Source organism: Amblyomma maculatum, chromosome 1 (assembly GCF_055883805.1).
Source record: "Amblyomma maculatum isolate TAMU_Amacu chromosome 1, ASM5588380v1, whole genome shotgun sequence".
Classification (NCBI taxonomy): Eukaryota; Metazoa; Arthropoda; class Arachnida; order Ixodida; family Ixodidae; genus Amblyomma; species Amblyomma maculatum.
In genome coordinates this window covers 286,550,461-286,563,969 of record NC_139344.1, presented here as the reverse complement: position 1 = coordinate 286,563,969, position 13,509 = coordinate 286,550,461, and the positions used below count along the sequence as shown (strand labels likewise).

The 13,509-nt window shown below is 48.7% G+C and overlaps 1 long non-coding RNA gene across 2 annotated transcripts; it reads left to right on the top strand.

The window, feature by feature from the left end:
- The first annotated feature begins 9,013 nt into the window (after window positions 1-9,013).
- Window positions 9,014-10,688, top strand: LOC146206750 (uncharacterized). 2 transcript variants are annotated; one of them, XR_014704502.1, is made up of 3 exons: window positions 9,014-9,407; window positions 9,520-9,659; window positions 10,482-10,688. It is a non-coding gene; the product is annotated as an uncharacterized LOC146206750 (long non-coding RNA). The 2 variants fall into 2 exon arrangements; XR_014704501.1 differs by having other exon boundaries at window positions 9,014-9,432.
- The last annotated feature ends 2,821 nt before the right edge of the window (window positions 10,689-13,509 follow it).

Below are 13,509 nucleotides of genomic sequence, written 5' to 3'. Positions count from 1 at the left end.
CCAGACCTGGTCCCCGGTGTTGTAGGAAGCTTGTCTGTGGCGGAGGTTGTACCGGCGTGAATCCCTGTCCTGTTGCTGGGTGATGTGGACGCGTGCTAGTTGGCGTGCTTGCTCAGCATCTTGGGCAAACTGCTCGGCGTCAAAACAAAGTTCGGTATCTGTTTGGTAAGGGAGCATTGCGTCCAGCATCGTCCGAACCTCCCTGCCGTAAACGAGGCGAAACGGCGTGAAACGTGTGGTCTCTTGGACTGCCGTATTGTATGCGAACGTCACATATGGTACGATCGCATCCCAAGTCTTGTGCTGGGCGTCGACGTACATCGCCAGCATATCCGCGATGGTCTTATTAAGCCTTTCCGTCAGCCCATTGGTCTGCGGATGGTAAGCAGTAGCTTTTCGATGCGCCGTACCACTGAGATGAAAGACTTCGGCCATCATTTTTGAAGTAAAGGCAGTCCCTCTATCAGTAATAATACAGGTAGGAGCACCGTGCCGTAGTATGATCTGGTGTACAAAGAAATGGGCAACTTCAGACGCTGTACCACTAGGTAACGCTTTGGTCTCGGCATAGCGAGTCAGATAGTCTGTGGCGATGATTATCCAACGGTTGCCACCAGAGGACCGAGGGAAAGGACCGAGAAGGTCCATGCCGACTTGATCAAATGGTGTTCGTGGTGGTATTATGGGCATGAGGAGGCCCGCAGGCTTTGATTGCGGAACCTTCCGACGCTGACATTGCCGACAGCTCTTGACATAGCGCTTAACAACAGTGGCAAGGTTGGGCCAGTAGAATGTCTGTCGTATCCTAGCAAGTGTGCGAGAATAGCCCAAGTGGCCAGATGTTGGTTCATCGTGGCACGCGGAAAGGATTTCCTCTCTCAGAGCTGTGGGTACCACGAGGAGGTAGGTTCTTGACTCGGATCTAGAGTTCTGCTTATAAAGCACACCACCTCTCAGGCAGAAAGTTGAGAGGCTCCGAGAAAAGCACTTAGGTATGGTGGCTGGCTGACCTTCTAAATAATCAATCAGTGCTCGTAAATCTGGATCTGCACGCTGCTGATGTGACATATCTGAAGCATCAACAGCTCCGAGGAAACTGTCAGCGTCATCCGTGTCTGGTGGAGCGAGCTCGACAGGCGCGCGGGAGAGCGTGTCAGCATCTTCATGCTTAAGTCCGGACTTATAAACAATAGTGAGATCGAACTCCTGTAGGCGAAGGCTCCATCGCGCCAGGCGGCCGCATGGGTCACGCAGGTTGGCCAGCCAACACAAAGAATGGTGGTCAGTGACAACTTTAAATGGGCGACCATAAAGATAGGGGCGAAATTTCGCAGCAGCCCAAATAATGGCGAGGCATTCCTTTTCAGTAGTTGAATAGTTCGTCTCGGCGCGGGATAAAGTACGGCTGGCATAGGCGATGACTCGTTCAACACCCTCTTGACGTTGCACGAGAACCGCCCCAAGGCCAATGTTACTGGCGTCGGTGTGTATTTCTGTCTCCCCCTGCTCATCGAAATGGGCCAGAACAGGCGGCGATTGGAGACGGAGACGCAGCTCGGCAAAAGCAGCTTCTTGTTCGTGCGTCCAAACAAAAGGGGTGTCTCCCCGGGTGAGCTGAGTCAGCGGTTCAGCGAGATCAGCGAAGTTATCGATAAAACGCCGGTAGTAACTGCACAAGCCGAGAAATCGGCGAACAGCTTTCTTGTCACGTGGAATCGGAAATTCCGCAACAGCAGCAATCTTGTCAGGGTCGGGCTTCACGCCGGCGGCGCTGACGACATGGCCGAGAAATTTAAGCTCTCGGTAGCCAAAGTGGCATTTCTGTGGCTTAAGTGTCAAGTTAGCGGATCGAAGGGCTTCGAGTACTGACCGCAGGCGCTGAAGATGTTGTGCAAATGATTCTGCGAAGACCACCACGTCATCTAGGTAGACTAGACAACACTGCCATTTAAGGCCGGCGAGGACAGTGTCCATCATCCGCTGAAATGTGGCCGGCGCGGAACACACCCAGTCAAAAAAATTCAATGGGTCCAATTGGGAATTTCCCAATTGAAATGAATTGGTCAAAAACCATTTGTGTTTTCGCCACCCATTGGGCCTGACCATTTCATATGAATTGGTGCTCCCAATTGGGAATAATTGGTCACCCATGAAGACCAAATGGTTTCCCCAATTGAACTCAAATGGTATACCCATTGAGCCCAAATGGTTTGAACTCACATAGCTGAAGAAAAAAAAAAGAATGGAGATGCAATTTCAATGTTTTCTGCCTAGAAGTTATAGGGGAGCCAATTTTTAGACAAGTTCAATGAAGTTACAATTTTTTACAGAAATCATGGGAGACAAGCAAGCATTACACACGGAACTAACACAGATTCAATGTATACATCCACAGGTTGCAGACTTATATACTCCATTCTTTGAACAGTGCTGCTGGGACCAATGACGCATTTTTGTTATTCAGAGTTAACTTATTTAATTATGCCTGCAGTTACAGTAAACATGATATAATCAATTAATAAGATTAAGCGGCATATACTTTTTATAAGAACTTAAATTTTTCACTCCTGTCTCTTTATACAGGTATGTATATCTGTGCACATCTCAGTCAAGGATATCACTGACTTGACTTTCCCAATTGGGAATGTTTGCTTAGGACCATTTAGAACCAATGGGAAGCCCAGTTGGAAGCCCAATTCGTTTCAAATGGTCGTCCCAATTGGGAGCGAGGGAATCCCAATTGGGATTGAAGTAACCCATTGGGCTTCCCATTAGCCCAATGGGTTTATTCAATCCCCCCGTTGGTTTCTTCAGTCCCAATTGGGACGCCCAATTAGTTTCTTCATTCCCAATTGGGAGTCATGAAACCAATGGGTGTCCCAGTTGGGAGTGAAGAAACCAACTGGGCTTCCCAATTGGGAGTGAAGAAACCCGTTGGGTTGGACAGTACCCATTGGACAAACCATTTGGGATTGGCAGAACCAATTCAATCTGACTGGTCTTCCCAATTGGACCCATTGACTTTTTTTGACTGGGCAGGCCGAAAGGTAGAACTTTAAATTCGTAAAGGCCGTCGGGTGTGACGAAGGCCGTCTTCTCACGATCTCGCTCATCGACCTCAATCTGCCAGTAGCCACTTTTTAGATCGATGGACGAAAAATACTTTGCACGCCGAAGGCGGTCGAGAGAGTCGTCAATCCGCGGCAAGGGGTAGACATCCTTCTTGGTTACGGCGTTCAGTTTGCGGTAATCGACGCAAAAACGTAACGTGCCGTCTTTCTTTTTAACTAGAACGACCGGGGAGGACCACGGGCTATTGGAAGGCTGGATAACCTCATCTTCGAGCATTTCCTTAACTTGTGATCTAATAACTTCGCGCTCGGTCGAAGAGACGCGGTAGGGGTGCTGGCGGATTGGGCGCACATTATCGAACGTCACGATCATGGTGCTTGGCGATGGGAGTTTGATTCACTTTTGACGACGATGCAAAACACTCTTTGAATTCGAGTAACAATGAAAACAGCTGGTCGCGCTGGCTGACCGATAGCTCTGAGCTGACATCGAGATTGTCGAGGGATGTGGGCGGTGGCACGGTTTCTGCGGACAAGCACTCGGAGACATCAGATATGCGTTCGGCGAAAGCTACGGAAGTGTCACGAAAAAGGTGCCGATACTCGTGCGAAAAATTTGTAACAAGTACCTTGGAATGACCACGGTGAAGATGTATCAAACTGCGGGCCACGCAGACTCCTTGTGTCAACAGTAACGATACGTTAGTTTCGGCTATTGCGTCACCATCGTTAAGGGCATTGCATTTGACATTAACGAAGGTGCTGGTTCGGGGTGGCAGAGTGACACTGTCCTCATAAACTCGAAGCACATTGAGTGGTCGCTTTGCACCGCTGAGGGCCACTGCTTTTTCAGTAGAAAACGAGACCTTAGAATTCCGGAGGTCAATAATTGCGCCATATTCACGAAGGAAATCTACGCCCAGAATCAGGTCACGCGAACAGCTTTTCAGAACAAGGCAGCTTACCACAAATGTTGATTCTTGAATTTGAACTCTGGCCGTGCACATGCCCAGAGGAGTAACCAGATGACCACCCGCGGTGCGAACGTTTGTGCCAGCCCACGGAGTCAAAACCTTCTTGAGAACTGCGGCAAACTGGCTGCTCAAAATAGAATAATCAGCGCCAGTATCCAACAGAGCCCGAACATAGCGACCATCCAGTACTACGGGTATGTCCAACGAAATCTGCTCGCGAATGTCAGGCTTCTGAGTCTTTGAGTGCTCTGCGTTGGTGTACGCGGTCTGCTTCACCTGCAATTCGTCGTCGTTGCAGGTGCGTTGTTGCAGCGTCCGTTCCACCGGCAGTTCGTCGTCGTTGCGGGTGCCTTGTTGCGTCATGTGTCCCACCGGCAATTCGTCGTCGTTGCGGGTGCGCGGTTGCGTCGTTTGTTCCACCGGCAATTCGTCGTCGTTGCGGGTGCGTGGTTGCGTCGTTTGTTCCACCGGCAATTCATCGTCGTTGCGGGTGCGTCGTTTCGTCGTCGATTCCACCGGCAATTCGTCGTGGTTGCAGGTGCGTCGTGGTGGCGTCGAGGTGGCGGTATGATCGGTAACCGCGGACTTTTCCAATGTCGATGCGTAGTCTTTCCGTGTCCGCATCAATGGGGGGTCTCCCGCGCCGCGATTTCCAGCGAGCCTACCCCCGAAGGTCGCTGGTTTCAGTTTTCCCTCTGGGGACTGGGCGAGCGGCCCTGCGCTGCCCATGAGGAACTCGTAGCAGATGGCGACGGGCGAGACCTGGGTGACGGTGATCTAGATGGTCGCAGACGAGACGGAACGATCCGGCGCTGATCATTGACGAAATCTTCAACGGCTCGAGGCCGTTCGCCGTAGCGAGGCCGCGGAGAATCAGCGGAAAACCCTTCGAGACCTAGTCGACGGTAGGGACAGCGCCGATAGACATGACCCGGTTCGCCGCAGTGAAAGCATAGCGGCCGTCGGTCGGGGGTACGCCACTCGTCTGCTTTCCGTGTAGGCGGTCGAGAATCTGTGACGTACTGGATCACGGGGGCTGCTGTTTTCGGCCCAGCTACGTTCGGAGGAATCAGGGACGGCGACGAGGGCGGAGAGTATTGCAGCACCTGGGAGTATGTAGGGCGGTGACACTCTGGTGGTGCAGGAGGAGGAGCAGGGCCAGGTTCACCGATTGGAAATGGAGGCCGGAGCGCTTGCTGTACCTCGTCGCGGACAACGCTGGCGATGGAGGAAGGAGCTGGTTGAGGTGTGCCATACATCAGTCGGAGTTCGTCGCGCACAACGGAACGTATGAGCTCCCGTAGCGCCGATGTGTCCATGCTGTGCGATGGGAACTCAGCAGAGACGGAGGCGGCGTGGATGGTGGGATCCCGTGCCGAAGCTCGCTGTTGAAGCACTTTCTCTATAGTGGATGTTTCAGCAAAGAATTCTGCAACAGTTTTCGGCGGGCTGCGCACCAGGCCAGCGAAAAGCTGCTCTTTGACGCCACGCATGAGGTAGCGCAGCTTTTTGTCCTCGGACATCGTAGGATCCGCACGCTTAAACAGGCGCGTCATGTCTTCGATATACGCCGCTACAGTTTCGTTAGGCATTTGGATCCGAGTGTGTAGAGCGCGTTCGGCCCGTTCGCGGCGATCTGAGCTTCCGTAAGTTGCCGCAAGATGACGTTTGAACTCACTCCAAGACCACAGCTGCTCTTCATGGTTCTCGAACCACGTCCGAGCGCCATCTTCGAGGCTGAAATATACATTTCGAAGCCGTGCAGCGTCATCCCAGAGGTTGAATGTAGCTACCCTTTCGTAGTGCTGCAACCAGTCGTCGACGTCTTCATAGGTGTCCCCGTGAAAGGTCTTTGGGACGCGGGGGTTTTGCAACGTCACGTAGGTGGGGGTCGTGCCAGGCATTGCGACGACGTCGTGGCTACTGGTAGTCATGCCCGAGGGGGAATACTCAGGTGGTAGGCCTCGTTGCCTGCGGCTAGTGCGGTGAACGGGCGTTTGCACGAATATATGACCAGCACTCCTGCTTAGCGTAGGGGTACGGGACATCAGACCTGACCTCCACCAGATTTGTCACGGTGTTGGCGACAGGGGGTAGATTAACAGAGCCGGTACAGGTAGAATCACACGGTCCAAGGTTTAGATACGTCCTGCGAGTCCGGAGCCGATTCACTTCAACGTCGTCTTTCACTCTGAGCGCCCCCTGGCAATATATTGCTATGAAATATTCCGATGACGATTTTATTTGATCTAGAGCCACTCGATTGCGATCCACGCATCGCGATCGCGGATGTTGCGTATCGTATCTATCTTCCTTCTGAGTGAGCGCTCAGTCAGCTCATATCCAGGTGGTTGTCCCGAATTATGGCAACTATATTCTCAATCGCGATCTAACCCGGAACGGATCGACGACGACTGTTATTGTCCGTGTGACACAGGTATCAGAAAATGCCCTTAATATTTTACACTGTTCATTAATCCAACTTTGAATTTTATTTACTCTTCGGTCTTTTCTTATGGTCCATGGTATATCGCGATGCCGCAGTCAAGTGCTACGAACGTCAATACGGGCCTCATGCTTTCGGATAGTTTACGTCGACGTTTCTGCAATTCAGTCATGCTTATTGCTAAGGTGATATAGGTGATAGGTTAGTGACGTTTTATAGCGTCACATATATGCTACAGAAAAGAAGGGCGCTTTTTATGTTTTCAAAGATCGCATTCGACAATAAACACAAGCAGTCTGAATCTGTTCTTACTCTTTATTCATTTGTTTTATTAGGAAGTCACTTAATTGTTGCTTCATACATAAAAGATTATTATGCGGTGCGCTTTTTTTTGTAACAGAAGGAAAGACAAGAAACAAAAGTGGTGATTGTATCACTGATTCTTTTTTTTTTTTACAAAGTCTACAATATAGTAAAATTTGAGCAAAAAGTCGCAGCAACAATAAACAAGTAAAAATATAGAAATGAACCGCTAAAGGTTTTGGAGAAAGGCCGCACATATGACACCGCAATAATTTTAAAGTAGTCTGATACCAATTTTTGGTGGTATTTTTTTTTTTTTTCACTTGCTAATGATGCGCTAGATATTCCTGTAATTCTCCACGTGGTTTCTCGCTTACCACCGCTAAGTAATTTATAATTAATTTTACTTTCTTCACCAGTTTCGGCTTCGCGGTTTCAGCAGCCGAGCGGTTGTTGTACGGTCACAATTGTCTAGGTCACGCGCGGGATTTAAAAAAAAAAAAAGCTTTAACCACAGACTCACTTATTAGCTCCTCATTTTGCGCTTTCAATACAGCCACTTGTTCTGCGCTCCATGCCAGTTTTCTCTTAGCTCTTCTCAGAGCGCGAGAAATGTTGCAGCGTTTATTTGGCTAGTTGCATGCTTTTTCCTTCTTTCTGCGCATCTTGTGTAAGCCTCCGCTGGTATTTGCATTAAGCGCAGCTAACCCCTTCAGAGTTGACGGTCAAGCGACACTTTTTCTGCAAAATATATTCCCATGAATGATATGTGCTTCCTGAATCAGCTGGTTGCAGGCCACATTCGGAACAAAGACCCTCCAGTGCACTCTGCCTATATAGCTCTATCTTCAGCTTTAGATATTGTTGTATTGTACGCGCTTGTTTTTTTCTTTTCCGAGAGTATACACTGTAGTGTCCACAGAACTGCGTTCAGGCTTCCAAAAGTTATCACTTTTTCTATGTACAAAGTGACAAAGTTCTTTTTTTTTTTTTTTTTTTTTTTTTTTAAAGGCTCGATAACGCGCGTAGGCTACAGATCCAGCAGGTGCTTCGGTTAATTTGGTCCAAGTTGCAGGTATGTAAACTGAGTCAAACGGATCCCGATGCTCAAAGCTGCACGTCTGCTGCTGCGGGCATGAGTTCTCGCTCGGCTCTTCTAGCTGCTGCCAGCTCCTTGGAAGCATTGTCAAACATCCTTGACGGTGCGTGCATGGCTGTCGTCTGCACCACTGGCATTACGGCACTGCGTTTTTTGTCGTTTAGCGGCCGGTTGGTCACAGAGGTTCCTCAACTTTCTTTTAGATGTCTTCTTAGGCAGAAGATAGTTCGGATAATGGTCGAATAGCATTGGCACGGTTTCAGGATTAATTCGTGGTCTATCTCTATAGCGAGCTCGTTGACGATGCCGTTTACTGTCACTTTGAACGTTCTCTTGATGTAGCTCTCCTCAAAATATTTTTCGCAGACAACACACGTTGAAGTCAACTTGCGGTCCTGTCTTTTAATCAGCCGCTTCCACTACGCAAGCTGCGCAGGGTCCGATGGCACACCGAACATAGAAACCTAGTCCTGATTCGAGCGGTAGCCACTCCGACAAAGCGACACGAAACATGTCTTTTCCCTGCCCTGATGCTTTATTTTTAGCATCATTAGTCGTTGCAAATTTAATTATCTCATATGAATGCAAGAAACAGAACGACTAAAACAAAAGAACAGCGTAGACGCGTCCAAAGCGCTCGAACCCACTGATGGCTCGGCCAGCGCAGCTGCGGCAAATCAAGGGCGCGCCGGCCGCCGACGGCGTCGACGGCACCTTTACGATGAGCAGCGCCCCTGGCGGCCAAAGTTGGAAGGCATCGCCGGCGCGGACACCTCCTCCCATTGAGAGAGCCCTCCGCACGGCACACTAGCCAGTATATTCTAGGCACTATACTCATAGAGAAAGAGATTGGTAGTTCACTCCTGGGGGGGAATTCTGTAACGCTCTCAATACAAAACCAGTCTCAAACCGCTCAACTTGCCCTGCTCCTATTGGTCGGCGGCCATATTGAAATTTTGCGTCATCACTGATCTCACCGGTGACTGCGCTTACGTCATCAACAAGACTAAAGTAGTGACGTTGCCCATGAGCTGAATATTGACTGAAATTGTGAGCGAAACGAGGTAACCCCAAAACCAGTCAACTGAGTAGAGCGAAAATGGCGGCTGTGTTTCTTGCGTTGTTATAGCGTTGCGCTGGCTGTGTGACAGTTGTGTCGGTGCGATCCACGGCGTTGAAGGGAGCACGAAGACGCGTTTGACGTACCGGTCTAGTTGTTCCGACTGTGTTCAACTCGGAAACCAGCAGAAAGTGGAGTGACTGTGCGGCGATTGCCGACGAACATCGATGAACGGGGGCTCACGCAGCTCACGGACGAGTGCGCAGCCACTGCGGCTGCATGCGCACCGCGTTTTTTTTTGCTATCGGGGGCTACCAGCTTGCGTCGGGAACGTAACATCGTTTGCATCGCATAGGCATCGATCAGCAGGTGCGTGTGCTGATAGCGGAAGCCATCGGGCGGAACGCTGATTGTCGTCAAGGCGCCGCGGTGCGATATGGAAAGAAGTCGCTAGGTTCTACGTTCTGAACATCACAGTAGTGAGTAAATGTTGGTTTTGACTGTGTGTGTTTGGCTACGACTTCGAAACGTCATTGTAAACTTGTATTGTGCCTATTTTATTACAGATCTGCGACGCGAACATACGCACTTTTGACCCTCGTTGCCCCGTGGGACCAAGGACTCCAAACAACGCGTTCGTCTAGCGGTACTCCTGCACGCCGAAAGGTGAACGAAGGCCTGCTAAACGCCTGCGACTTTTTCTTGGGTAAGCTGTAAAAAACCCGCGTCGGTTATCGAACGATATTGATTATATGCATTAATATGTGCAATCGACCACTTGCTGTAAGTTGGCTTCTCTGCAAGTCTTGTTTTCTAACCAAAAGGACTCGTTCCCCCTTGCAATGTTAAAAAACGAACAGAGGAAAGATCTCTTTTCTTTCCAGCTGTTGTCTTCGAGATTACTCAGCGACACCTGACGAAAGTTCAATACCTGTATATACCTCAAAATACAGGACGAAGGGACTAGGGATTGTAGTGCCTTGCCCCCATTCGTTACGCTCCCTCCCTACGACACGTTCGCTACTCGAAAGTGTGAGTACGCTGCAAAAAGCGCCTGCTTCTTTTCGTTTCAGCAAGAACTAGAAGAGTGTTGTGTGATAACGAGACCTTTTGGTTGGATTACGAGCCTTACAGAGAAGCTGACTTGTATTTCGGCGATTGATCGATTGTCTGAATTCGGTGAAGCTGCATGCATAATACGGACTAGTTATGCATATGAATGCTTGTTAATGTACAAATTTAGTGTTATGGCACCAGGAACCAAATATTCAATGTTTTAAATCTCTTTACTGCCTAAGAAACCGTAGCGCTTGTGTTGTGCAGGTAATCTGTTGATTTTTGTTTATATCACTGTGAAGCTACAAGGCTATCCTTACAATGATGCTTGCTTGGACAGCCCTGTGACACGTTGCCAACATTCCTGTGAATGTTTATCACCTCACTGTGGGCTAGTTGGTATGGATCTTTGATTGTATACTAGAACATGCAAAAGGCGGACTTAAGTGGATGTCATTGTTTGGTTATGCAGGAGACAGTGACTACCCACTGGAGTCATGGCTGCTTACACCAATGCCAAGTCATCCCAGACCCAACTTGCTGTCCCTTCTCTGCTATCACCTTGCAGCCTGGCACAGTTGGCTGTGGTCACTAGCTGTGTGGTAAACATGCTTAAACCGAAAAGCGTAGCGTTACAGCAAGGTAATAAATATCCATGACGCTTATTGGAATCAGAAAATGGCACCAAAGATTTTTTACTGCCACATATACTCAGTAGAAGCACTTATTTCTTGGCCGCTGTATTTCACTCCAGTGTTTTTATTGAGAAAGAGACGTCATACATACCAGCACACTTACCTTGATGTACAATGACCATACAACATTGACATGGATATTGCAGAATAATTATCGGGCTCAAAGAAGCCGCTCCCTTTCAACATATTGAAGCTACCTATACAAATAGGTACTGTATGCATGGTGCAGTGTGCAAAACGCTTACATATCAGAGGTAAAAATGCCAGCTAGATGGTATACTACTAGAGATCTTGCTCGCAGTGCTAAATGCTGTAACAGCTGTTAGGAGAATGGTGTACAAATACTAGGCTGCAGTGCCCACAATGATTGCTGAATGATTACAAAATTCTAGTGAAAATAAAATAAGCATCACACATACATTGTTAAGGCAATGTGTGAGCAGATGTTATGTACACTAATAAAATGTGTAAAACTGCAAGGGGACTGCTGAGCAGCTTTAAGACAGTAGAGGCAGCTAAAACATGAGCGTTCAAAAATATTTTACACCATAAACATGGTAGAACGAGGGAAATAAGATGGCTACTCAATACAAAACAGCACTAAACAAGGATTGAGGAGGAACCTTGGTTTGTGGTTTGCTAGCCAAAATCGAAATGTGGGCTCGGCTTGCAAACTGAGGCTCCCCTCAACCCTTGTTCACCGCTCTTTCATACACCATAAACATGTGATAAGCACCTCTTTACATAATTGTCACCTACTTTTGACCTTGGAATTTATTTTCCAAGTTGTTTTCACCAAATAATCAGAAAAAGCATCTTTTGTGCAAACTGGCTTTTCAATTGAAATGGTTTGTACATAATGCACACAACATGGAAAGGTAATAGAATGAGGAATGTGTGTAAAATGAACATCTTTATGAAACACTGCACAGACTCCATGATGACACTTCAAAACGCACACATTGTTCGCCTTCGAGGTAATCTGCACACCTCACTGGTGGGCCCCTTGTTTATAAGACTAGGGAAATTAAGCAGATTCACCAGCTCGCCTCCGGCATCGCGCACCAAGCTTGCGTCATGTGTTTGCCTTTCCCGTCGAAAAGGGGGGGGGGGGGGGGGGGGATATCTTTCAACATGAACAGACACTGACAACGTTCCAATAATGTGCCACTAACAAACACAGCCTGCTGCGCGAAATACATACTGCACATCCCTGTCCAGACCTGGCTGAACAAGCTCGTCCTCTCCTCGGTCACTATATCAAATTTCTGAATAAAGTATTTTCTTTCTCTGAACACACCAAAGGAAGCATTAACATCACAGTTTGTGTACCTTATAGACACTAAACAATCAACATCAAAACATCAACGGAATATCGGGAACCATGTCGGGAACGGAGCCCGATGTGGCCGAAGTCAACTGGCTGCGAAGCACAGGAGTGACTGTCACCGCGGCTTGCACGAGGAGTCCGTGGTGGAGGATCGTGTGTCGGATCTCGTTTCCCGCACTGCAATTGCTAACTCTTGCATAGTAGCTGCCACCTGCCTTACTGCAAGTGCAAACGTTCCTCTGTCGGCAGACACAGTAGCGTAGCCTTCATGATCTTCTTGTATTTTCTTTTAAACAAACAGAACAGCAGACCACATACCTCCCACTCGTCGCTCTTGCCATCGATAGTAAACACTGTTTGACAACGCTGACACTCTTCAGTAAGCTGATGACTTAGTCGATTTTCATGCCCAACGCTTTCACCACGCTGATCACTGCAGGTTCGTAGCCTTCGTTGTTTTCAATCGGATTTTTCCAGCTGCTCACGACATCCGCACAGGACCTCGATTTCAGGCGACGCACGGAAAATAGCAACTAGCCGAGGAATCAGCTGTTTTCTAGCAAGCCGCCATGTGTACTCTTTGACACCTTCAGCGTGCCCTCGCGGAGACAAAAAGTTACTGAGGAGCAAATTTAATTGCGAAGCCTAAAACGTATCTCCTTATGCTTCATGTTTGTTAGTTGTAAATACAGTTCCTCAGTAGAATAAATATTTATTAATTTTATTTACTGCGTATTAACTGCGCCGTTTCATAAAAACTTAGGAGACGGTCCCTCGTCGGCCTCGGCTAGCGTTGCGACAAATGTGTAGCAGTAGGCACGACCGCGGAACGGGGACCTCAGGGGCGGAGTCATGCTACGAGTCGCTGGCAATTGGTCGATTCCGTAATCCGTCACAATTGACGTCTTAAGGTCACGTGAAAGCCGCGTCAATTTGACGTCACGCTCTACAACTTGAGAGCGAAATTGAGAGCGTTACAGAATTCCCCCCCTGATACGGCTACGTCTACCGAACTACGTCTAAAGACCAGCACCGGCTGCGGAAACGACTGATAACGATCGCGAAAGCGCATCATAAACGAGCGAAGCAGCAGCCGCGACGAAGAACGTTGAAAACAAACAAACAAAATGGCGTAAGTCGCGCTGGCCAATGGAAAGCGCGAGACGAGAGGCTCGCTTCGCGAGCGCGCGCTCCAGCCAATCAGCGGACCGGAAACGGCTTTCGGAAAACCCGCGACGGTGGTTGTTCTGTTTGAGCGACGTCATTTGGAGATGTCGCAAAATGCGCACAAAGAAACAAGCTTCAAAACAAGTCCAAAATGGCGGCGGCCAGCCGGCTGCTTCACCCGCGGCGCGCGCGGGAAGTTCGAACAATTTTCACCCCTTTTTTGGCCATTTCGAGGCTCCCGTGGCGTTTTAAAAGTCGATTTTGCCGCATTTCCCGATCGAATTCAGTGTTGATATTTTGAAGGCTAG